Source organism: Pongo pygmaeus, chromosome 3 (genome assembly GCF_028885625.2).
Source record: "Pongo pygmaeus isolate AG05252 chromosome 3, NHGRI_mPonPyg2-v2.0_pri, whole genome shotgun sequence".
Classification (NCBI taxonomy): Eukaryota; Metazoa; Chordata; class Mammalia; order Primates; family Hominidae; genus Pongo; species Pongo pygmaeus.
The window spans coordinates 191,200,219-191,226,770 of NC_072376.2; the positions used below are offsets into that span (position 1 = coordinate 191,200,219).

The 26,552-nt window shown below is 38.1% G+C and overlaps 1 protein-coding gene and 1 pseudogene across 1 annotated transcript in view; both read left to right on the forward strand.

The window, feature by feature from the left end:
* Positions 1 to 26,552, forward strand: part of LOC129035255 (uncharacterized) — a 255,681-nt gene that overhangs the window by 76,833 nt on the left and 152,296 nt on the right. The gene's annotated exons all lie outside the window — the stretch shown is intronic.
* On the forward strand, positions 24,966 to 25,052 carry LOC129036005 (small nucleolar RNA U13; annotated as a pseudogene).

Sequence of the window (26,552 nt, forward strand, 5' to 3'; positions counted from 1 at the left end):
TTCTGCATATTTATCCAAAAGCATTGAAATCAGGATCTTGAAGAGATATAAGACCCTTATGTTTATGGCAGTGCTATTTGCAATAGCCAACACGTGGAAAAAAATCTCAGTGCCCATCCCCAGACAAATGGATATAAAACTGGGGCATATACATAGAGGGGTGTGCCTTTCAACCTTTAAAACAAAGGAAATCTGCCAAATTTGGTAACATAGATGAAGCTTGAGGACATTATGCTAAGTGAAATAAGCCAGTTACAGAAAGACAAATGCTACATGATTCCACTTTAATGAGGTATCTAAAATACTCAAATTCATAGCATCAAAGAGCAGAATGGTGGTTGCAAGGGGCTGGGGTTCGGGGAGATGGGGAGTTACTTCCTAATCAGGGGCTTACAATTTCAGTCAAGCAAGATGAATATGCTCTAGAGATCTGCTGTACAGATTTGTACCTTTAGTCAACAATAATGTACACTTTAAATACTTAAGAGGGCAGATCTCATGTTGAGAGTTCTGTCTTATTTTCACCAACCTATATTTCATGAGTAAGAATTTATAAGACAAAATTTAGAATACTGATCCCAGTGGTTTGAGATAAACATGCAAGGCCAGCAGACTTAATTTACTTTGTTTATAATCAAATTGCAATTGGAGACACAAGAACCGTTCTCACCGTGCTGCTTCTGCACATTACAGCCATGAAAACAAGGTACCAAACATCCTAATTACTTCATTTTTCTTCGCTGTGAGGAGCTCTAGACTTTAAGAGAATGGTTCCTTTTCTGCCTCTGTGCTTACATTGAGACTAAAAGCAGGTTGAGAGAAGTGATGTACATATTACATAGCCACATAAAAAAAATCTTACTGATACTTTCTTAGTTCTTAGTGAAATGAGAGAGTAAGGTAAACCACTCTAAGAGCCTATGCAACTCCAAATTCAATGTCACTATTAAGTCATATTTGGTAGTATATTAATACTTACACCCATTATTAAAATTTTGCTAGCCCATTACTGTAACAATTTTTAAAACCATGAGGATAATGGCTGGGCGTGGTGGCTCACGCCTGTAATTCCAGCACTTTGGGAGGCCGAGGTGGGTGGATAAAGAGGTCAGGATATTGAGACCACGATGAAACCCCATCTCTACTAAAAATACAAAAAAAAATTAGCCAGGTGTGGTGGCGGGCGCCTGTAGTCCCAGCTACTTGGGAGGCTGAGGCAAGAGAATGGTGTGAACCCGGGAGGCGGAGCTTGCAGTGAGCTGAGATCACACCACTGCACTCCAGCCTGGGTGACAGAGCGAGACTCTGTCTCAAAACAACAACAACAAAAAAACATGATGATAATGCAGCAGGAAAGTTCCCTGACTCGTTCATGGGCGGGAACTGGAGTGCATGGCTGCTGGGACTAGCTGGCCACTTAGGTGCCAACAGGGGTGAACTCCACTCATTGGAACCCACAGTGTTCCACCCTCGCAAGAAGGGGAGCATGTGGGTGAGTGGGTGCAGGAGCCAGGGCGAGTGCTTTTGGGAGCCACCAGGAGCAAACTACATACTGGACCTGCACAGCATCTGGGGGCATGCTGAGACCCCTGAAGCCCCAGAGGGAGTGTTACAGTGCCCTTTTAGCTCTACCATCTGTGGATGGTTTAACTGTTAACAGCTCAGTGGAGGGTCAGTGTGACAGCCTTTTGCACCCACACTCATGGCACCCGAGTTCTTGTCTGGTGTCCAGGAGGAATGAGTTCACATGAATGAGTCGAAGATGGTAAATGTAGGGGGTTTTATTGTTGACGCAAGAGGCTCTCAGTGGGAAGGGGAGCTGTAGAAGAGGACAGAGTAGGAAGGTAATCTTCCCCTGAAGTCAAGCTTCCTGGCCGGACTCCTCTCCAAAGCTATGCCATTAAGACATCCCTCTGAAGTTAAGCTGCTTCTCTCTGACATCCAAACACAGTCTCTGACATCCAGCTGCTTCTCTGTTAGCCGAGCCTGGGGTTTTTATGGGGACAGGATGGGGGATGGGGCAGGCTATGGGTGGTTTTGGAAAAGGCTACATTCCAGTGGGAAAACGGGGATGTAAGTTCTCACTTTGGGCCATGGTATCAGGCTTTTCAGCTTGAGGGTGGGGCCCTAGCTGGGGACTCACCCTCCCAGAATTTCTCTGTCTTCTGTCCCTATCACTAGTAGACTGTAAATGCATTTAAATTATCTAGATAAAATTATTGAATAGAATAAAATTTGGTAGAACTTAAAAAACACACAATGTAAAGCTTTTCCTTAAATATTACACAACTCTTGATTCTGACTGCTTTTTGGGGAAAATCAAATATCACAAAAATATATAAATAGAAGATCCAGCTTTAATAACTGATTTTAAAAAGGATTGTTTCCCTTGGACTTCTCATTCTTGGAAGAATCTTCTCCCCCTGCCACCCCTCCTGAAAGAGTGAGAGAGGCTGGGCGCAGTGGCTCACGCCTGTAATCCCAGCACTTCGGGAGGCCGAGGCGGGCGGATCATGAAGTCAGGAGATCGAGACCATCCTGGCTAACATGGTGAAACACCGTCTGCACTAAAAAAATACAAAAAATTAGCCGGGCATGATGGCGGGCGCCTGTAGTCCCAGCTACTTGGGAGGCTGAGGCAGGAGAATGGTGTGAACCCAGGAGGCGGAGGTTGCAGTGAGCCGAGATCGTCCCACTGCACTCCAGCCTGGGTGACAGAGAGAGACTCCATCTCGAACAAAACAAAACCAAACAAAAGGGCGAGAGAAAGTGAAGGCAGAAAAGCAGAAATGAACAACAGCAGTGGCAACTCTCCTGCAAACACCAAGAAGCAGCCACCCAAAAGGACTGTGGTCTGGGAATGAATTTCCCCTCCAAGTTATAGTGCTGTAGGTGTCAACTGCTAAATAAGCTTTAGCACAGGGTAGCAGTTAATTGATGTAATTGATTATTTTTCCTCAATAGAAAACTGCATCTTCTTTATGTACAATCGTATCATAGGGAGAGTTAAGTTTAGACAATTTGAACAAGATGTAATTATCAATTATGGATTCCTTTGGGTCCACGGTCATTATTATCTTTTAATGACTTTGTTCCTTTTCATATGATTATTTGGAAATTACATAGTTATTGTTCCTCTTAGTGAACTGCAAAAATTTTCTAACACAATGATATTCTAATGAAAAAAACAAACCTAGTAAGATACTCATATCATCCTTTGGATATTTTGACAAAGCATGACTTAAAACATTTCTATGGGGAACAATGAAACAAAATGACAAAAGTGTACCACAAAACGATTTCATTTTTGATGTTCCCTGCTAATATTTTTATTGACCTTTAAGAGCTTTTTAATGCAACAGGCTATGTTAGTAGGGCTACGTGTGTGTGTGTGTGTATATATATCTATATATGTAAACTTTTTTTACACAATATCATACATTTCAGTCTTTATCACAGTGGGAACAATAAAGTAACAGACTGCAATGCATTAGCATCATAAAGAAAATGTAATAAATGACTTTATAACTGTAGTAAAAGTTGCATGAGCACCAGCAGCTGTACCAGAGATGTTGCTACAGCAGTGCTTTATGACCTAATGGCACTCAGTGGGCTGATAATATTATGTGTGTGTGTGTGATGCCAGCAGTTTCCAAGGCCTAGATTTCAATTCGATAAATAATTGAAAGCACTTTTAGACATTCCCATAAAATGTTTAATAAGGGATCAAATCCTCCCTCCCTGTACTAGAAAATTAAATAGTTTTTACGGGAGTATTTTATGATGAAATCCTAACTACTAACTGTGGGAAAAGTGGTATTTTTAAACACAGCAGTTGAAAATAACTCCTCAAAGAGTTCGTATTGCATTGAATTTGATGAACAGTTCTTTCAACTTAAATTTTTCTTCTTTGCTTAAGTTTCTGGCTTTTCGATTTTGAAGCCTGCCTCTAAGAACTAGGTTTTTTGAAATGAACGTGTAGAGGATGGCACAGTCTTGGAGCACTGTGGACACGAATCAGGAATGCAAATAGGTTAGAGGACTGCAGTGAGTCAATATTCTGGAAATGACAGAACGGATATTCCTGTGCTGTCAGTGTGCAATTCACCACGGGTTCTTCATGCTGTTAAAGGGGGAAAAAGAAGTGAGACTGACTTTTCTCATCTCTTTAACAGAACAGATGAGGTGTAGAATGAGTGCTCTGTGAGTGGTTAAAAATTTTTTATAATGTACATACAATCTGTGAGATTGGAATTTTATTTAAAATGGAGAAAACAAAAAATGTTTCCTCCAAATAAGAGAAATGTTAATGGTAATTTTTATTACCACGTGTGACACTTTTTTCTTAAGAGGAATAATTTCATAATTTTTGTGAAATGCCTTGCTTCTTCTGCCTGTTTTTGGCTGTTCAGAGTCTGAAGGGAATTAGTGTATACACTACATCAATTGAAGTGAGGTTACTAATCAATTATCATAAACATTGTCAATGATGCCATGTGGCATATGTTCTTAGTTAATCCAATATACATCATTAGTGGGACATCATCTTAATGTGATACGAAAAGACAAAAATTACATAAAATAGTGGAATCTCTCTGAGACTAACATGTTTAAAACTATCTCTTGAGAATGATTTAACAGAAAGTAGAAAAAAACTAGCAAAGACAACAAAAAAGAACACTGAAAAATGGTTAGACTATGTATGCTAAATGTGACCACCTCAACTCCCCAGTAGCTCCTCACTCCAATTCCATTAATAAACAAAAGGGACAAGAAACAGCCACCAGTATTCCCACTAACCTAGGTGCAAATTTTGAGCAAAGCCATTTTGTCTAAAGTAGAACATTCTTCTCCATCATTTTTTGCTTTATGTTTATAATATTTTATTTGCTTGTGTAATAGCATATTCTCTGAGAAGAAAAAAGCTGTTACTATTTGCCATCAGGATGAAAAACATAAACGACAGGTAAATAATCTCATCTTAAGACACCGTAATAAAATGAGCATGAAGTTGAAGAGACTCTGAGATGCTCCTACCATCTGCATCAAATAATGGAAAGATCATTACTGGGTTTGAATGTTAACTCTGCCACTCAGTAGCTGTGTGACTTTAAAAAAAAATTGTATGGCTTCTGAGATTTGAAATGTATTTAATCATGGACTGATGTGATGCTCATGGAAATTACTAAGCAGACAGCACATAACTTAGGAAAAAGCAGATCCAGTTTGTTGCAAAGGTTTCTTACTGTGTATTTTGCTCTCCCTCTCCCTTTCTCTTTGTCTAATAGCTCACTGAAATTCAAAATTCCAGAAAGTTTGAGATGACATTTCCATTGGTGTTCAGTTTTTGAGCAACTGTTTTGCCCATATTTGTATGTCTCTATTGTATAAATTTCAACATCATCACATAAAGCATCCTAAGTTTCCTCCTGTACAGAGATGACAACAACATTATTAGAGGAACAAAAATCTGTGGTTTTCCCAGCAGCGTCTGAATGAGGGCAATCTGCATAACTACACACAGGACTTCTATCCCGATGAAAACTCCTATCCTTTTTCAGCACAACTGTGTAAGGGTTTGAAGGAACATGAGAAATCAATACATCTCTTGACCAGCCATGCTTAGAACCAACAAAGAAATAGAAATAGGAGTCAGACAGAGGGAGAAAACACTAGTTATATTTCTTGAAAAAAATGTTAGCGGGCTAGGTAACAGAAAACATCAAAATAAGACAGACTTTCCAAACCAGTCAGGCTGTGTTAGATAAATCCCATAGCTACAAAACTTAAAGCACAGGAGAATAGCACAGAATCCAGCCTTTCTCCAAGACAAAATGGAGCAAAAGGGCTGAACCACACATGTTCAGGGCTGTCTTCTAAACTCAATCTACCACACTCCCTTCAGGGGAAGGAAGAGTAAAAGAACAGGGAGCAATTCAAATGAAACTTCCTCCACCTCTTAGAGATGGATTAAATTCTCCGTTAGCACTTTTTGTTTTCTTTGGCTTCCTTTGTTTCTTCAAACCATAGTCAGCCACAATGTGCTGTTTTCATGAGCAGTTCTGGCCAGCCTGGAAGAACAGACCTGCTTCCACCTTGATGAAGCTGCTTCCTGCATAGCAGACATTGCTTCTGTGTATGGATATTCCTGATGCCACTTCAGTGCAGTGTTGATTTTGTTACGTGGTCCTGAAATGTGTTAAAATGGTTCATAAGTATCTCCCAGGCCACTCTGCACCAAAGACTGAATGTCCTGTTTTCCACCTGCATGTTGTCAATGTGCACTAGCCAATACGCTTATCTCTTCAACGGGTTGAAAATGAACATTAAAGCTGTGCCTGTTAAAACTGAAAGACCAAAGAAATTAAAGTTGAAAACTAATTTTCTTACTCTTGTAAGATGATTTACTGCTTACTTACTTAGATGATATGCTGCTCAAAACTTTTAAAAACAAACTCTCCAAGCCCCTCCCCCAATTCCAGTGTTGTATTTGGCTTAGTCTTTTCCCGAAGGATTCCCCATGCAGGGTTGTTCTGGATTGGGGGTCTGTGTTCCTGCAACTGCAGCCTGACCTGATTGCAGGGCAATGTGTGTCATTGTTTTCAAATTCAGAAGATGAAATCAAGGAGTCTCTGTTCATTCTCAATTTTAAGGAGGACAAACACTTAATGAAACAAGAAAGATAACCCAGCTGGCCCTGTATGGTAAAAGTTTAGAAAACAAAATCAGTTACCGAAAATAAAACCATCTACCTAAACACTACTCTTTGGGATCGTGGAAGACCACAGGAAAGACTCAATTACTGAAGGAGGGAGAATGGAAGGAAAAATCTTCTTAGCCACGGTGCTGGCCAATCTATGCCGTATGTTCACAGTCCACGTAATAACTCAATTGAAACAACTCTTCATTAAATGTTTACTTTTAATAGCATATTTATATGGAAAAAAGTCACCCATTGCACCCTGTCTTCTCTTTCATAATGACATTTCAATCACTGCTGCTGTCCTGCAAAGGTTATAAATTTGTGATGCTGGCAGCCCAAACCTGGGCCTCATTTCAAGCCACCTTTATCCCACAGAACATAATTAAACCTCTTAATTTCCATTTCCTCTTAGAGCTTTTCATCTCTGAACCATAGAGACGCATGATGTAAACTGTTAGAAGCTGATGTTATTGCTTCTTTCTGTGGAATTATTGAGTCCTCTAAAATCTACCCCATCCACATAAATCCTAATGGTTTTAGCACCCATTTGTGCTAAACGGCTCCATGTCCCTATTTTTGTGTCAACTATCAGGACATCATCGGTAGGCTGCTGACACTACTGTTGATTTTCCTGCAACTGAAGTACATCTGCTCCAACTTCCCAGGGTAATCTTCGCTTATCATTTTCTGATATTTCACTACTTATTCCCAGAAAGTGTCATTAAACCTGCTTCTAACCTTGGTTCAGCTCCTTCAGTGGCTGCATGGGGTTGATAAGATTTCTGGACTGAATTGTTTCTTCTATTCCTTTTCCTGTACTTTGTGGTATAGTAACAATTCATAATATTACATTTTATGGGGATACCTACATGCTTATTGATTACAAATCAGTGAGTTCTGGGCCCAGTAAAACCATTCACTCATCATTCAAACTACTCACTTTCATCTACACAACCTAGAGATGGATAACCCCACAAAACAAGTTGTTTTTCAACACACCACCATCAACAACAAAAAACAAGCCTGGACTATTATTTTCCTGCCAGGTTCCCCTTTCAGAGGCTCACTTTGATTTGCATTCTCTTAGTGGTCTTATTCCTCAAATTTCTCAGGCTATTTTCTTAGGGAATAGGCAAAAATAGCATGCCCAGCCTTAATTGCTGTCACCTGCAAACTCATCGAATAATTTTTGAGAGTTTGATCTTTCCAAACTCTTCTAAAATTTGTACACATTTTAAATAAACACTTAGTAGAGCTGTCCCAATCTATAAGGTACATTTTCCCAATGGCTTTAAATACAAGCCTCTTTTTAAAACATCAGTGTCTTGCATTCTGAATCCCTCTGCATGCATCATCTTGGTCTGCTCTCTACACATTATGCTATGTTTCTTGACATACTTGTCATTAAAAAAAAATACACTTTTATCTTTTAGAGCAATTTGAGGTTCATAGAAAAATTGAGCAGAAGGTGCAGAGATATCCCTTCCCCAACACATGCACAGCCTCCCCTATTATCAACATCCCCACCAGAATGGCACATTTGTTGAAATTGATCAACCTGAGACACATCATTAGCCAGAGTCCATAGTGTACATTAGGGTTTACTTTTGGTGTTGTCTACTCCACGGATTTGTACAGATGTATAATGGCATGTATCCATGATTATAGTATCATGCAGGGTATTTGCACGGCCCTAAAATTCCCTTGTGTACTGCCTACTCATCCCTCTCCCTCCCCTAACCCCTGGCAGCAGCCATGATCTCACTAATCTTTTTTTTTTTTTTTTTGAGATAGAGTCTCGCTCTGTCATCCAGGCTGGAGTGCAGTGGTGCGATCTCAGCTCACTGCAACCTCCGCCTCCCAGGTTCAAGCAATTCTCCTGCCTCAGCCTCCTGAGTAGCTGGAATTACAGGTGTATGCCACCACACCTATATCTATACCTGTATTTTTGGTATAGATAGGGTTTCACCATGTTGGTCAGGCTGGTCTCAAACTCCTGACCTCATGATCCACTTGCCTCGGCCTCCCAAAGTGCTGGAATTACAGGCATGATGATCTTTTTACTGTCTATACAGTTTTGCCTTTTCAAGCATGTCATATAGTTGAAATCAAACAATATGTAAACTTTTTGGATCAGTCCTTTTCAGTTAGTAATATTCACTTACAGTTCCTCCATGTTATTTGATGGTTTGATAGCTTTTTTAGTGGTGAATAATATTCCATTGGATGTACCATGGTTTATCTAACCACTCTACAGAAGTACATCTTGATTGCTTCTAAATCTTGGCAAATACGCATAAAGCTGCCATGTGCAAGTATGTGTGTGGACATACATTTTCAGCTCCTTTGGATAAATGCCAAGGAGTTAAATTACTGAATTGTACATTTAAAAATATATATAGTTTTGTAAGAAATTGCTGAACTTCCCTCTTAAGTGGTTGTACCTTTTTACTATTTTGAATCCCTACCAGCAATGAAAGACAGTTCCTGTTCTTCCACATCCTTATCAATATTTGGTGTTGTCAGTGTTCTGAATTTTTGGCATTGTATTAATAAATGCACAGTGGTATCTCTTTGTTCTAATTTGCATTTCTTTAATGATGCATGATGTGGAATAACTCTTCATGTTCTTATTTTCCATCTGTATCTTCTTTGATGAGGTTGGCTTCAGCCCATTTTTAAGTGGATGGTTTTCTTACTGTTAAATTTTTAGAGTTCTTTATATATTTTGGAAAACAGTCCTATACCAAATGTCTGTCACAAATATTTTCTCTCACTCAGTGGCTTTTCTTTTCATTCTCTTGACAGTGGCTTTCAAAAAACAAATATTTTTAATTTTAATGAAGACTACCTTTTTTGCTCTTTTCATTTTTTTTTCTGTTTTTCTTTTTTGTTGTTGTTATTCTCTTTTTGAGGCAGAATCCCACTCTGTCTCCCAGGCTGGAGTGTAGTGGCACCATCTTGGCTCACTACAACTTCTGTTCCCCAGAGTCAAGCGATCCTCCCGCCTCAGCCTTCAGAGTAGCTGGGACCACAGGTGCGCCACCATGCCTGGCTAATTTTTGTATTTTTTGCAGAACATGGTTTTTGCCATGTTGGCCAGGCTGGTCTCAAACACTCCTGGGCTCAAGCAATCCACCTGCCTTGGCTTCCCAAAGTGCTGGGATTACAGGCCTGAGTCACCGTGTGAAGCCGGAAGTCTACCTTATCAATTCTTTCTTTCACATGTTGTTATTTGCTTCAGTCATTTCTATGGAATAAGAACTAAAAACAAATTATTTTCAGAATACCTTTTTTAAGAAGTCATACTACTTTTTTTTTCCAGCTTCAACTTCAAGATCACTATTTTTCTTTTTTTAGCTTCCTTTAAGGTCCCAACATTTCCTATAAGAAATATCTTCTCATCTTTCTGCCAAATCGTTTTAATTGGTCTTCATATTTCATATTTTCAACAGATTCAGTTCCTCCTTGATTTTCTAAGTAAACTTGAATCTTAGAGACAATATCTATCAACAGCTTTTCAAAATAGTGTACTTGGCCTTTGCGTTTACAGTAAATATATTGAATTATTTAACTACCTTAATTCAGAAAAATGGCATACATATTGGTTTGTAATAAGTGTCTATTACTTTTAAATTTTTTATTGAGATATGATTTGCATAAAAGTACAATGTTTAAAAGTAAATTTTTAGTGAATTTGAAAAGGTATAACCCATACTTGAAACCCATACTTGAAAAATAATACAGAATATTTCCAGCGCATCCACTGTACTCTTTTTCTGGTCAATTTTGTCCCCAGACTTCTAAAGTGAATTGGAAGTTCTGATTTGAAATCACAACACATTATCTTTGCCTGTTCTTAAGCTTTAAATAAAAAGAATCCTTTCCTTTATTCTACTAACTTGTATTTTCTTTTCTTTGGTTCTAAGGTACAAGCTTTGTTTTTTGCTTTTTGTAACAACAGACATTTAAAGTTATGAATTTCTCTCTAAGGGCCTCTTACTTGCATCCCACAAATTTTGATAGTGTTTTCATTATCACTAATTTGGAAATATATTATTTCTCTGAGTTCTTTGATTAATCGGTTATTTAGAAGATTGTGGTCACCTTTTAGGGAGTATTTTTTAGTTATTTTTTGCTATTTCTAATTGAGTTCTGTTACGATCAGAGAACATATTCAGTATGATTTCAATCTTTTAACATCTATTGGTTTATTTTACAACCTGGCATTTTTCTCTCTTTGTGAATGTACCATGTGTACTTCATAAGTGTATTCTGCAATTATGATTATACAGTTCAATAAAAGTCAGTAGGTTAGGTTGCTAAGAATATTATTCAAATCTTCTACATCCTTTTTAAATCTTGTGAGTGGAATCTTAAAATCTAGAATTCCGTGAGTCTGTCTGTCTCTTAAATCTCTTATTAAAAACCTTGTTATAGTAGCGTGAATATTTAGAATTCCTTTTTTTTTTTTTTTTTTTTTTTTTTGAGATGGAGCATCGCTCCCTTTAGGCTGCAGTGCAGTCGTGTGATCTTGGCTCACTGCAACCTCTGCCTCCTGGGTTCAAGTGATTCTCCCGCTTCCGCCTCTCGAGTAGCTAGGACTACAGGTGCCTGCCACTATGCTTGGCTAATTTTTGTATTTCTATTAGAGTCAGGGTTTCACCATGTTGGACAGGCTGGTCTTGAACTACTGAGCTCAGGTGATCCACCTGCCTCGGCTTCCCAAAGTGCTGGGATTACAGGTGGGAGCCACTGCACCCGGCTGTAGGATTTGTTTTTTTGATATTGATATTTTTATCTTTTTGAAATATCCTTCTTCATGTCTAGTAAAAACATGTCTCCTACCTTTGAATCCTTGATATCATTATGTTCCTGTTATATTTTATCAAAGATATACTGTATCTACATGCATACACATATAAGTACTTTATATATAAGGCTTTAATATTCTGTAAGCAGTGTATCAGTGGATCTTTTCAAACAACCTAGAAATCTCTTAAAATGTTTAGCCTATTCACATTGAATGTAATTATTCATATGAATGGGTAAACATCTTACATCAAGAGAGTCTTACTCTGTAGCTCAGGTTGGAGTTCAGCGGCTCATTGCAGCCTCAACCTCCCAGGATCAAGCAATCCTTCCATCTCAACCTCCCGAGTAGCTGGAACCACAGGCATGCGTCACCATGCTCAGCTCATTTAAAAAGTTTTTTAGAGATGGAGTCTCACTCTGTTGTCCAGGCTGGTCTCAAACTCCTTGCCTCAAGTGATCCTCCAGCTTTGGCCTCCCAAAGTGCTGAGATTACAAGTGTGGGCCACCACAACTGGCCAGATTATTACATTTCTTATTTGTTCATTTATTCCTTATTTCCTACCTTCTTTGATATTAATTAATATTTCTTTTCTTTTTTTCTTTTTAGTATTTTAGTTTGTCTCAAATTGGTCTTCAGAAATATGTCTTGTGGCCGGGTGTGGTAAGTCACGCCTGTAATCCCAGCACTTGGGGAGGCCAAGGCAGGTGGATCACTTGAGGCCAGGAGTTGGAGAGCAGCCTGGCCAACATGGGGAAACCCTGTCTCTACTAAAAATACAAAAAAATTAGCTGGGCATGGTGGTGGGCACCTGTAATCCCAGCTATTCAGGAGGCTGAGGCAGGAGAATCGCTTGAACCCAGGAGGCAGAGGTTGCAGTAAGCCAAGATTGTGACACTGTACTCCAGCCTGGGCGCAGAGGAGGACTCCATTTAAAAAAAAAAAAGTCCTTGCTTTACTTCTTAATAGTTGCTCTAGTGTTTCAATATGTCAATCTTTTAATTGATTTTCCATCATTTAAAATTCAATAAATTATAGAAGTAAAATTTTTCAGTCCTTTGTTTTATCATATATTTACTTCTATATATGTTATAAGACTCACAATCTTTGCTATTATTTTTTGCTTTAAAGACCCAATGGTGGCCGGGCGTGGTGGCTCATGCCTGTAATCCCAGCACTTTGGGAGCCCAAGGTGGGTGGATCACCTGAGGTTAGGAGTTCAAGACTAGCCTGTCCAACATGGTGAAACCCCATGTCTACTAAAAATACAAACATTAGCTTGGCATGGTAGCAGACGCCTGTAGTCCCAGCTACTCCAGAGGCTGAGGCAGGAGAATCGCTTGAACCCAGGAGGCAGAGGTTGCCGTGAGCCAAGATGCGCCACTGTACTCCAGCCTGGGCGACAGAGCAAGACTCAGTCTCAAATAAATAAATAAATAAAATAAAATACTCAGTGGTATTTAACTAAGTAGAAGGATGCAGTTTTTTTTTAATATCCATATGTCATCACTTCTGACACTATTCTTTTTTGTTGATATGAATTTCCAGGTGTAGCCATTTTATGTATCACTTTGTAGTGTTTCGATGTTTCACATTTTTTCTCTGCTTTCGTTTGTGTTCACTGTTGCATGATAATTTCACTAGTGATCTGCCCGCCTCAACCTCCCAAAGTGCTGGGATTACAGGGGTGAGCCACTGTGCCCGGCCGCTGTGATTGTTTTTGGATAAGAAGTCAGCCATCATTTTCCTTGTTCCACCGTGTGTATTGTGTCTTATTTCACTGCTTTAAAGTATCTGTTTATCTTCCATTTCCAACACTTTAATAGTGATCTCTGTTTGTGCTTTTATTTTTATTTATGGCCTTTTTGGGACCATTTATGCTCCTTACTACGTGGCTTCATGTTTTCTTCAGATTGATAACAATTTTACCATATTTTCCAAACTTTTTTTATAAATAAGAAATATCACCCTAGAATGAAATATCATTCTAGGACTAAATATTAGATGATATTTTCTCACAGGTAGTAAATGTTTAATTCATGTTTTTCAAACTTTTTTCTCTGATTAAATGGACATAATTTTATTAACCTGTTATCAAATTAATTTATCCTTGTTTCTGCCATGTCTAATTTGTTGAAATTTATCCAATGTAGTTTTATTCACAAATTGTGTTTTTTGTTTCTAGAAAGTTCTTCTGGTTCTTTTATTTCTTTTCTGAAATAAGCTGTCTCCTTACCCTTTTATATCTTTTTCTGTAAATTCTTTAAAAAAATTATAGTATTAAAAGTTTTTATCTGCTAATTCCAATAATTTTGTCATCTATAATTGTGCTTCTATTGACTGCTTTTTCTTTCATTATGAGACATATTGTTCTGCTTTTCTGCATAACTCAATTTAAAGAATCCAGATATTACATATAAAATAATAAGTGTAATATTTTTGTCTCATTTTTTCATTTTCCCAGAGACTACAACTCTTTTTTTCTATATATTGTCTGGCATTTATGGTAAGTAGAATAGGCCTCATCTGTACCTTTAATTAGGTGAATTCACCTGTGAGTAGTCTCAATTCCACTCTCCCAAGCTTTCACATTTATAAATGTGCAAATATTTAAGCTGGGATGTGTTGACTACTATTTTAGATATTTTCGGGTTTTATTCTGATATGGCCCTGAGATTCAACCACTGTGAGAATGTCTGTGACATAATTTATTCACCATTTCTTTTCCACTGATGCTTTCTAGTCATAATTTTAGCTCTGTGTGTCTGTGTGTGTGTATTTCTTGCTATACTGAATGTTTTATTTTTGGATTTACATTTCTTCTGATTCCAGTTTATCTTGCCATCCCACACTATCTTCTAAGCTTGATTGATTTCATATTATTACTGTTATCTCAGTCTGGTACATCCATTTTCAGATAGTCCCACAATCTCCCAGGTGTGGAATCTTTCTTGGTTCTCTGTTTCCTTATGAAGAGATTTTTTTTCTCTGGAATTTAGTGCACCAAGGCTTATTTTCATCTTCTACCTTTTACTGTCTCCATAAGACTATATAAACTTATTTTGTCTGGGTTTTGCTTTTCTGTAACCATAGGAGGATTGTTCTTTCAGATGTATCTATGACCTAACTAGTATTAGATACTTCCTATTTCTTTCTATCCCATTAAGAAGACCATTGCTTTTCTTTGGATTAATACATAGTTTGGGTCCTGAGATCTTAGCTCAGGAACATAATTTACAGAATTAGCAAATTGAAAGCTAACGCAAGAGCATGTAGAAGATAGTGGCTAAAGGACGTTCTACTTGAATTCAGAGTTTGTCCTTCAATGTTGCTGTCTAGTGGCCTTGAAGATAATTCTGAATGTCTTCAAGAATGTGGCAGAGGTTCTATGTAATTATAGAACTGTATAGTTTTTCTTAACATGAAGGGTTTAAACTAGAACTTTTCCCCTCTAGGGTAAATAAAATAGTAATAGCTTGCACTTACTGAAGGCTTCCTATTTGTCAGAGTGCGTATGTAGCTAACTGGTTTCACCTAAAGCAATCCTAGGAGATATTTAATATTATCATTTTATTTCATAGATGAGGAAAATAAAATAGAAAAGTTCTAATAATAATTTCACAGTTCAAAATGGCAGCACTGGAATTTGAACTCGACTGTTTCTTTCCAGATTCTGTTATTTAAATAGCTTTGTTCTATTAGCCCTCCAGAAGTTGCCCAGGAGAAAAACCACAGTAAAGTAAGCACTATCATTGTCTTCCTTTCATGGAGACCTTTTAATGGGACCAAAATGTCTCTTTAAGTGCAATTTTACTGAATGTGCCACTTTTTAATGACGCTTGGTCCATGCATTTCAAGATCTGCTATAGAATAGGTTATGTAAAACTGGCTTGTGTGTGGGTTGCTAGTCCACCTCTTGTTAGGTGGCAAAACCTTCGTGCCTGCTGACATGGAACAACCATTCACCTGTAAAAACACAGGCTTTTATCTTGGAGCAGACTGCCTCATGCTTCAATGACTGCAAGTTCAAATGCCTCAGGATCCTGCTGCTAAAACAAATGTCTATAGTGACCAATCCTGGAACCATCAAAAGCATCTCTGTTGGTTATTTCAATCCCACATTCCACTCATTGTCAAATACTAAAGAGTCTCGGTGTGTGTTTGACACTCACATTTTCCACCGAAATTTGGATCAACTAAGAAATGGACAAGAATCCAGCAAATTGCTATATTGCAGATAAAGTCTGGGTTGGAAGACGATCCCCGTGTATTTGGAATTAATGGGCTACCTAGTACATAACCATGGTAATACAGGGAATTGCCCCTCTCGCCTCAGATGGGGCTTGGAACATGTCAGGACTCCTCCTTACCCTAGATGCAAAGCCTTAGGAACAGCCATGACATAGCTGTATGGGGCAGGTGTTGCCGTAAGTAGAGCTATCCCAAATGAAAGAGGATGAGTTACATTATGTATCTAATTAGCTAACAAATGACCCTAATAACACTCCAAAACAAGTGTGATATGTTCTCTCATGGGCCGGGGTGGTGGCTCACACCCCTAATCCTGGCATTTTGGGATGTCGAGGCGGGTGGAGCCTGAGCTCGGGAGTTCGAGACCAGCCTGGGCAACACGGTAAAACCCCGTCTCTATTAAAATACAAAAAATTAGCTGGGCGTGGTGGCACGTGCCTGTAGTCCCAGCTACTCAGGAGGCTGAGGCAGGAGAATCATTTGAACCTGGGAGGCGGAAGTTGCAGTGAACCGAGATCGAGCCACTGCACTCAAACCTGGGCCACAGAGCGAGACTCTATCTCCAAAAACAAACAAACAAAAAACAATTGGGGCAGGAAGAACAGATGTGTTATTCTAACAGAAGTTCCTCTTCCCAAACACAATAAAAGTCAGAGATAAGCATAATCCACAATACACTTGATTATGTCTTCTTGACATTTGTCCCTGCCTGATTCTCTAAGAAGTTTACTTTTGGAAAAACAGATGTATCACATTCATTCCACTGTATAACAGTTAGTGGAAAGGAGTGTTGCAACTATGTACCACAGTGGAGGTACATGTCATCCTTCTGAATTATGTCTCATTGAACTTCAAAATATTTAAAAAATTCTTTGAGATTTTAAAATCTTTTAATTTCCTCAAGAATTCAAAATTTTACCTAGGGAATTCTCAGCAAAATCGCCAAGCACTGGATTTCATGGTGAATATGCAGACTTTCCATTTGAACACTTAGAAGAACTTCTTTTACGTTCCTCTCAGGACATAGAGGACCTTATGGTCCATTCTCCTCCCCTAATTCAATTTTCTTTCAGGAGAGGGTCAAAAAATCACATAAGGCTTAATGTCAAATACCATCTGAAAGCGTTAATCATCTTAGATTTACCTGGAATTAAAAATAAGTGAATCCAAGAAAATGGTATAAATTTGGAATTTTTAGGCATCAATCAGTGAGTAAGGAGAAAGGGGTCTTCCTAATGTCATTTAGATGAGAGTCATCTTCTGTGGTCTCATATAGCTTTTGTTTCATCATCAGGTAAAACCAATTTAAGGAAATCCATAAAAGCCTTATCTCTTTAACTCTGAGGCCCAAAGTTTTACGTAATATCAATTTGTTTTCTGGAGTATTACCAAGGTCATTGTTTAGCAGATTAGATTATCAGTCAAATTGGGTGTTAAATTTCAAGACTGCATATTTGGGTGCAATAATCTAATATATAGAAAACTCTAACAAATTTTTAAAAGATGTAAATCAATATATAAATTGCTGGAAACTGAAGCACCTGAGCCACTTGATACTTTTTTTTCTCTGTTTTTATAGAGGATCATTTATAAATAGTAAAATAGAACAAAGTTTATAGAATGGGCCCACAAAAACACAAATGCAGTCATGAATACGTACACAGTCCATCACCAGAAGGGCTAGCTGAAAGAAGTGTTTTGTTTTTGTTGCTGTTTGAAATCTTTTGTGAAAATGTTTATGGTGAGATTGTCTGTCTGTTCCCTATGTAACTGTCCATGGGATAATTCGCTGCTTGAGTGTAGCTAAAGAAATAGATGTTTATTTGGTTTTGTTTGCCGATTGATCTGTACGGGTGATGGCTTTTGGTGACAACTGAAATGTTTTCTAATTTTACTGAGTCATTTTCATAATGTCCAAAAATGTAAATCTATATTCATTAAAATCCCAGTATACTTTGTGTAATCATATTTACTGTACATGTATCTATGACTGCATTTGTGGTTTTGTGGGCTCATTACATGTTTTCTCTTATTTTACCATTTAAACATATATGCTTCCATTGTTTTTATATGTATGCTACCTTCTACTTTTTAAAACAGACAAAAGAATATGACAGTAAAAATTTTAATTTCTGAAAATTATTTCATATTTACCAAATTGTAACAACTTGCCAATTTATAAAATAATAATCCTAGTGACACAACTCATAATATATTGATAAACATGTTGAGGAAGCTCATTTTTCCCCTACTAAATCTTGAGATTATCATCGTGGGTCAGTGACTGTCTCTCAGAGATGAATACACATAGCCCTTCGAAATGATTCTTTGTTCCTGGATGAAAGGTCTATCTGGCTCTACAAACATACAATGAATTTGATTTAAAAAGAAATAGTGTGACTTCTCTCCAACACTTGACCTCTTCCCCAACAGCTTATTCTAGAACCAAAAAACGTTTTTTTTTTTTTTTTCTGTATCTCAATTATCTCTGTACTGTCAATATTTGTGGGGATATGCCTTTTCAGATTTTAAAATAATTTTTGTCATTAGGTTTCTTAAAAAAGTAGATGCTTCAGGCAAGTCCTGATGATGATTGTTTTGACTTCAGCAGTTCAACTTTCAAGGCCTGTGGATTTTGTGCTTATGGTCCCTAAAACACTGCATAGGTTTTTGCAGAGAATGCTTCCCACTCAGAGCCACCAAAAAAGCCAGAGGAGGCTTCATCCAACAGTCAAGCCTATGCCTTGTCCTTGCCCTACAGTTGAAAACATTGTTTCCATTGCTTTGTTTCTTAGAAATGTGGAACAAAATAAAGATGTAAAGTGTTTATATATTATTCAGTGGTAATTAAATGGTAAGTAATGAGCTAAAAAGCCTGAGCATATTGGATTCTGTGATTCCTTGACCTGAATTTATGTGTAAGTTCACCAAACAAAACCTGGACTTGAAAGCTTGACATAACCACAGACATATAACGCATCATCCTTTGTTATTTACTTATGTAAAAGATTTAGGATGGTGGAGATGCAGAGAGGTTCACATGTAGAATTCTTTCTTTAGATTCTCAGATGAAATTTATTTTCTTGGTATTGTTTGCTCCCTTTAAAAACAAATATGCCTTTCCTATTATATATACCTACTACAGTGATTTATAAAATATGATTTTGAAATCATTTATGCATCATACAGTTACTTTATTATGTTGGAAGGTAATTTTAAAAATGAAATATGAAATTAGAATAGATAAAAATACAGTAGAAAATGCAGAAATATATTACACATAGAATAAGAAATGTTTAGTAAACTTTCAATTATGTGTGTTGATGCAAATTCATGCATAAATTGTGTTGTAATGACAAAATATCGTTTTACCATATCATAATGGTAAAATATATTTTTGTGTGTGGAAGAGGGGCAAAAGTGTTTGTAAGTTACTGATTTACTGCCTGACAAGGCGTGGTCATATAAACAGCCAATAGCTCATTTGTAGAGTAGACATTGATCTATAAAACATATTAAACACCTCAGGATTATTTATCTACAGTATCAGAAATGTGTCAAGCTTGATATAAGAGATCAATCCATGTTCTTAAGTCTAACCCTAAAGCCTTAACCTTAAGTGGTTTAGAATTAAAGATTAGCCAGGCTACATATTTAAATTTTGCCACCTAGGACTCTTTCAAGATGCCTGAAATAAACCCTAAGTTGTGTCAATGTTCCTTTCGATAGTATTGATTGAAAATATCCTCTATGCCAAGCACTAATTTAGACACTGGGGACATAGCTGTGAACAAGTCCTTACCTTTATTGAATTTACAGTCTGTGAAAAAATAGGTAATAACAATGAAGCCAATTTTGATATAGGTAGTGATATAAAAATGATATGTAAATATGATATAAAGCAGGGTAATAAATAGACAGTAGCCATGGGAAAGTATTTTAGATAGGCTAGTCTTAGAATGTTTCTCTGAAGAGGTGACATTAAGGAGGAAATGTAGTATCAAACAGAAGAAGCCGTGTATGTAAAGTAGAAGGTAGAAATGAACCTGGTGTGTTTGGGGAACAGTGAAAAAGCCAATATGGCTGAAATGATAATGATCATGGGTTTGTTACAATACATGGAAAAAATGTGGACAGAACTCAGAACAGTACAGTTTTCTCTAACTTGGTAAGAATTTTGGACATTGTTTTGCAAGTGATGGGAATATTTTGAAGATTTTGAGCAGAACAGTGATGTGGTCTATATATTTAAGAGATCTTTGTGACTGTCTGAAGAACAGATGATGAGAAGGCAAGCATTTGAGGAGGAAGTCGACTGATGAGTCTATGTAAGTGGTCCAAAAGATAGTTGAAAATGCTTCAGATTAAGGTGAGAGGTTGTCACACCGAAGCTGTAGTTGTGAAAAGTGCTCAGAGCTAACAGAAATACTTAATTTGGGATGGGAGGGAAAACAATATTTTATGGACAGTTTCCCTTATTAAATGGTAATGTCTTTATTATTGTAGACTAAAATTAAATTCTAAGCCCCGCCCAACTGACTGAATGAGTCATTTTTTGGAGAAGGGGACCCCAGAGTATCCTTGAAAACTGAGTTCTCGGCCATGATAGCATGGTGGGGTCAGACTATCCTCCCCTTGCTACCCATGATTAGGCTTTCTTCCCTAAGAGCTCAACAGAAACCGGCCCTGTCAAAAGACTCCACCACTGATCTCAACCAATCTCCGATGCTGCTCCCCTCTTCTTGCCTGATAAGAAGCCACTGACCATGGACTGGTTCTGGCTAGTAAAGGGAGCATGCATAGGAAAGGTCTTGATGTTCTTTGCTTTGTCTTTTCACTTCAGAGAGCCAAAAACTTCACCCTGAGATCATAACCATTATTTGAACATGAAGCATGAGGCTCAAAAGCACTTGCATATGTTTTCCCTTTCATAAATATTCATGACTTCTATAGCTTGCTGAATATGCATATTTGGCCACCCTGCTCAGCATAAATTTCTGTTCCCTTTTCCCCCCTCTCCAAGTATCTGCGGTTTCTGGCTGGAGGCTCTGCTTCTCAGCCTGTCAGCATGGTCACCCTGCTGGCTGTAGCCCTTTATAAGAAATAAAGTCTTCTCTTCTCCTTTTCTAAATTTATAAATTGCATATTTTTAAGTTAACAAAAGATGGGGAAGTACGCAGATGAGTCAGATTTACTTTATTTTTTAATATTATATAGTGAAGAAAAGACATGGCAGCAAAGTTCTATTTTAAACTTGATAAGCTGGAGATGTCTGCTATGCTTCCAAGTAGAGATGTCAAGTAGACAGTTTCATCTATGGATAGAGATGATTTAAAACTTGGGAATCAAGATTATATGTGTGTGATCATTTGACTCCTAAGTTTCTAACGCCTATCTCTGAATTATTCATCCAGAACGTCATAAACTAGCCTTTCCTTCTAAGATCTTAACCTACGGCAAAGACACACAAGTGGCTCTTTGATTAATTCTACCATCATTTCATATTAATCTGTTCATGCATTCATTCATCAAATATGTATTGAAATGATATTTTTAAATGTAGGATTCAAAGAGATAAACTGGGAATGAAAGGAGAGAGGACTAGGCACTGAACCTCAGAGTATTTCGACATTTAAAGATTCCAAAAAGGGAAGGAGTCAGTCCAGAAGATTAAAAATGAGAAGTCAGTGTTTTAGGCAGAAAACCAGATTCATGTAGAAAATACTCTAAGAAGGAATAGAGGCTGTGTCAAGTGATTGCCTAATGAAGGTCACTGGGCTTGACAAGGTCCATTTCAGTAGACTGATCCTTATGGAAATCTGGTTGGGGTGGGTTAAGGGGAGAGTGGGATGTGAGGCCATGCAGACTGCTGGTTTCAACTGTTTTTTTTGAGGAGTATTCCTATTAACATAAATGAAATCAGGCTTCAGCAGCGTCTGCAGCAAGTTAGGAGGCCAAATATATATATATTTTTTTACATGGGAGATACTTGGATGTTGATAGTATTTTAGCAGGAAAGAAAAGTTAATAACATGGGAGAAAAAGTTGTAGGAACAAATTAGTTGTTTAGATGGGAGGGGGTAAGACTAAAAATGATGGGTTGAATTTAGATAGGAATCAAGAAATTCTATCCCATATTATTCCAAGGAAAGCAAAGAACATAAGTGAAGATACAGTGAAAATATACAAAAAAAAAGTAGAAAAAGAGAAGAGAGAACAGGTATGGTAGGTTTGGGAAGAAAGAAAAACTATGAAATAATCATCTTGGAGAAGAGGAGAGAAAATTGATCAGAGAAACTAGCACAAGATTGCTGAGTAGTGCTGGAGGCTCACTTGGTACTTTTTTACTTAAATCTGTGTTAAAAGCCAGTGTGAGTCCTTGGTTTTCTGTAATCACATTTGGCTGCATGGGTGATGGCACAAAGGAGAAAGAGAACTGGATTTAACCAGACCTGGGGTGCTGCCAGGTGAAAATGATAGGTGGGGAGAGAGGCAGAAAAAGTTGAAGCTGCATGTTAGGGAGTAATTGTAGTGTTCACTAGACCATTACATCTGAATGGTTTAGGAAGTAAAATAATTTCAGGAGGGAGGTATGGACAATGTAAACGAGGGCTGAACTAAAATCAGGAAAGTTGTAATAGTAAAAGTCTGGGTGTTTGTGTTCCTTTCATAACTGAACACATAAGAGGCACTCATTCAATAATTGCATGCCTGAAATTGGGATTTTTTTTAACCTAGTTGAGTTATTGATAATGCTAAAATTTAGTTATTGTTAAAGATATGAGCAGGGCATTTGGTGGCTGAGTTAAGACCGAAGGAAAAAAGTTATCTGCAGATAAGTCAAGAAACTCAGGGGCCAGGGTGTTGGCCGGATCGCTCTCAAGGATGTGGGCACTACCAGGATTGATGAAAGAAATCGTGCTGAGAGGAAGGTCAGCAAAATTAAATATTTGCCAAGAAGTCATATTCTTTGTGTGTCAATTTCTTTATGTGAAGAAAATAATCAGATTAAATAGATTTTTTTCTCTACATTTTTAGCTTCTTTGAAGAGATTTTCTTTTAATTTTTAAAATGTTTAGCCACTAAAATGGCTCTCATGATTAGAAACCTTTGAAAATTTCAGCTATTAATCAAATAACTAGACCCTCCCTGATGCTTAGCAAATCTCCATTTCCTTTGCCACATTTTAATATTTATAAGTGTTTCTAGTCTTAATGATTTTCATGTGTATGAAATTATTCGTTATTGAGGATAAAAAACGAAAAAGGCAGGCTTCTGTGTGTACATTCTAATTGGGGGTGTAGTCAGGGTGAGAAAAACATAAGAAAAATGAATCTTAATGAGAATGCAGTTATAATAATCCATTTATTTAACGACTATTTATTGAGGGTGTCCTGTGTACCAAGTATTTTTTTTCTTTTTCTTTTCTTTCTTTCTTTCTTTTCACTTTTTTTTTTTTTTTTTTTTTTTTTTTGAGACAGAGTCTCTCTCTGTCACTCAGGCTGGAGTGCAGTGGTCTAATCTTGGCTCACTGCAACCTCTGCCTCCTGGGTTCAATTGATTCTCCTGCCTCAGCCTCCTGAGTAGCTGAGATTATAAGCACTCACCACCATACCTGGCTAATTTTTGTATTATTTTAGTAGAGAGGGGTTTCACCATGTTGGCCAGGTTGGTCTTGAACTCCTGACCTCAAGTGATCCACCCACCTTGGCCTCCCGAGGTGCTGGGATTACAGGCATAGTTTTTGTGCCACAGATTAAGTGGTGAATAGGCCTTACTTCTCTAGTGACCCTATGCTAGAACCAGATTATCTCACATCTGTGCATTTGAAAACCCACACATGTACACTCTCTTCAGTCCTGATGAGAGGAGAAGCCAGCTGGACTTCCTGGGTCCTGGGCCGAGTGGGGACTTGGAGAACTTTTCTGTCTAGCTAGGGGATTGTAAATGCACCAATGAGCACTCTGTAACAACACACAAATCAGCACTCTGTGTCTAGCTAAAGGATTGTAAATGCACCAATCAGCACTCTGTGTCTAGCTAAAGGATTGTAAACACACCAATCAGCACTCGGTAAAAACACACCAATCAGCACTCTGTGTCTAGCTAAAGGATTGTAAACGCACCAGTCAGCACTCTGTAAAAACGCGGCAATCAGCACTCTGTGTCTATCTAAAGGATTGTAAATGGACCAATCAGCACTCCGTAAAATGGACCAATCAGCAGGACATGGGCAGGGCCAAATAATGGAATAAAAGCTGGCCACCTGAGCCAGCAGTGGCAACCAGCTGGGGTCCCCTTCCATGCCCTGGAAGCTTTGTTCTTTAGCTCTTCACAATAAATCTTGCTGCTGCTCACTCTTTGGGTCCACACTACCTTTATGAGCTGTAACACTCACTGCGAGGGTCTGCAGCTTCATTACAGAAGTCAGTGAGACCACGAACCCACTGGAAGGAACAAACAACTCTGGACATGCCACCTTCAAGAGCTGTAACACTCACTGCAAAGGTCTGTGACTTTGCTCCTGAAGTCAGTGAGACCATGAACCCACCAGAAGGAAGAAACTCTGGACACATCTGAACATCTGAAGGAACAAATTCTGGACACACCATCTTTAAGAACTGTAACACTCACTGTGAGGGTCCGCGGCTTCATTCTTGAAGTCAGCGAGACCAAGAACCCACTGGAAGGAATAAATTCCGGACACACTGAGAGTGTGTATGTGTGATTCCCTGGGGTTCAGAAGCTTGTAATACAAGAAGATGTAATACAAGCTTCTGAACCCCAGGGAATCACACATACACACTCTCAGGGTTCTTTCTACTCCTTGTCTTAGATTTGTTATAACTGTCTGTAAGAAGGACCCAGAGTTTTAAAAATTATTTCTCCAACGTTATGCAAAGAGGATTACAAAAGCAGATTTTCAGATTTTTTAATAAGAAATTGTGATTCAGAGAGTCCAAGGTGAAGCTCAGGAATGTGTATTTTAATTAGTTTCCTAGAAGAATTTGATACATATTGTCTGAGGACTAAATTTTGAGAAAAACTACCTTAGAGAAACAAAAATAACATCATCTTCCCTGGGGATAAGGATTAATTAAAACTTAAAAACATTAAAGCAATGCAGCTTCTTTCTGGGATATTGAGAAAAGTTTATGCTTCACAGGTAGGATACTCTCACAGAAGGAAGCTGAGAAGTTCATTCTGTAATTTGTAAGTGTTATGATTGGGTGTTCACACACATGTGTTAGATGTGCCTCCCCTGGACATGTTACCAGCCTGATGGGGTAAAAAGACTATTAAAAATCTGAAGAACTCCAAGATACCATTCTTGCTAAAAGCAACACAGAAAACAAAATGTGGTTACATCTCTAGGGTACCGCAGTGGACACCCCAGCAGCTAAATAAAGGCTAAAGATAATATTTGGCAAGAACTCCTTTTCACAAAGATCTTCATAATGATTTGATATGAACATGCCCTATATTAGTCCACTTTCATACTGCTATGAAGACATACCTGAGACTGGCTAATTTATAAAGAAAAAGAGGTTTAATGGACTCACAGTTCCACTTGGCTGAGGAGGCCTCACAATCATGGCAGAGGCAAAGGAGGAGCAAAGGCACATTTTACATGGTAGCAGGCAAGAGAGCATGTGCAGGGGAACTGCCCTTATAAAACCATCAGATCTCGTGAGACTTATTGACTATCATGAGAACAGCATGGGAAAAACCTACCCCCATAATTCAATTACCTCCCATGAGGTCCCTCCCATAAACGTGTGGATTATGGGACCTTCAATTCAAGATGAGATTTGGGTGAGGACACAGCAGAACCATATCATGCCCCAATGTGACATAAAACAAGGTCAAGTGAGACAAAAAGCTCATTCATTAGTCCCAGGGCCTGCCTTGTGTTTCCAACATAATGGTCCAGGCCAAGATACTTCTTCAGATCTCTCCGTCCACCTTCTGTGGACCTGTCAAGATCATAATGCTTGCTCTGTGCTTCTTGTCTTGACCTAGATCTCCATCCTTCTCTCACTCCTGAACTTTTCTACAGAGCTTTAATTCTTCAGTAATCTCTCTTACATATTAACTTGACTGTAGGATGTTTTCCCTCTCCTTGCCATAGCTCAATCCTAGTTCTCCCTGAGGAAACTAATTCCTCTGTAGTCCTTTCAAGTGAACTGCTTATTCCTCCAAATGCTGTTTATCTCACAGTCTAGATCTGGAGTTATCAATGAGTTTTACCTCTATTCGCTACTTCTGTGCTCTCAATTCCCTCATCCTACTTTAAAGTTTTTGTTCCTTTGAGATTCACCATCTCTAGCACTTCACATTTTGAGTATTCCCCAACTCATCTCATTCTAGAGTTTTGATTTTTTTTTTTAACCTCCCTTCTCTGAAGTGGTAGACTGATAATGCCCTTAATGTCTTCAGTGATCTCTGTATCTTTTGGTACTCACTTTACTTGACCACTTTTCAGAATTAGATATGGTTGACCATATTTTCCTTCCTGAAATTCACTCCTCTGGGCCTCTAAGTCACAGGGCTATATTTTATTATTCCAGGACCCTCACTTGGGATCATTTGATATCACCTGCCAAATGAGGGAAAACAAAACAAAACAAACAAACAAAAAAACTCAATCACGTTAACTAGTTTCTTAAAGTTCCCAGTACGAATAAGGGGTGTAACAGAAACGTAAATCTATGGCAAACATGGGATCTTTACCGCTACATTTTATGGACCTCCTGATTTTGAGGAGTTCTTACTTAGTTCAGT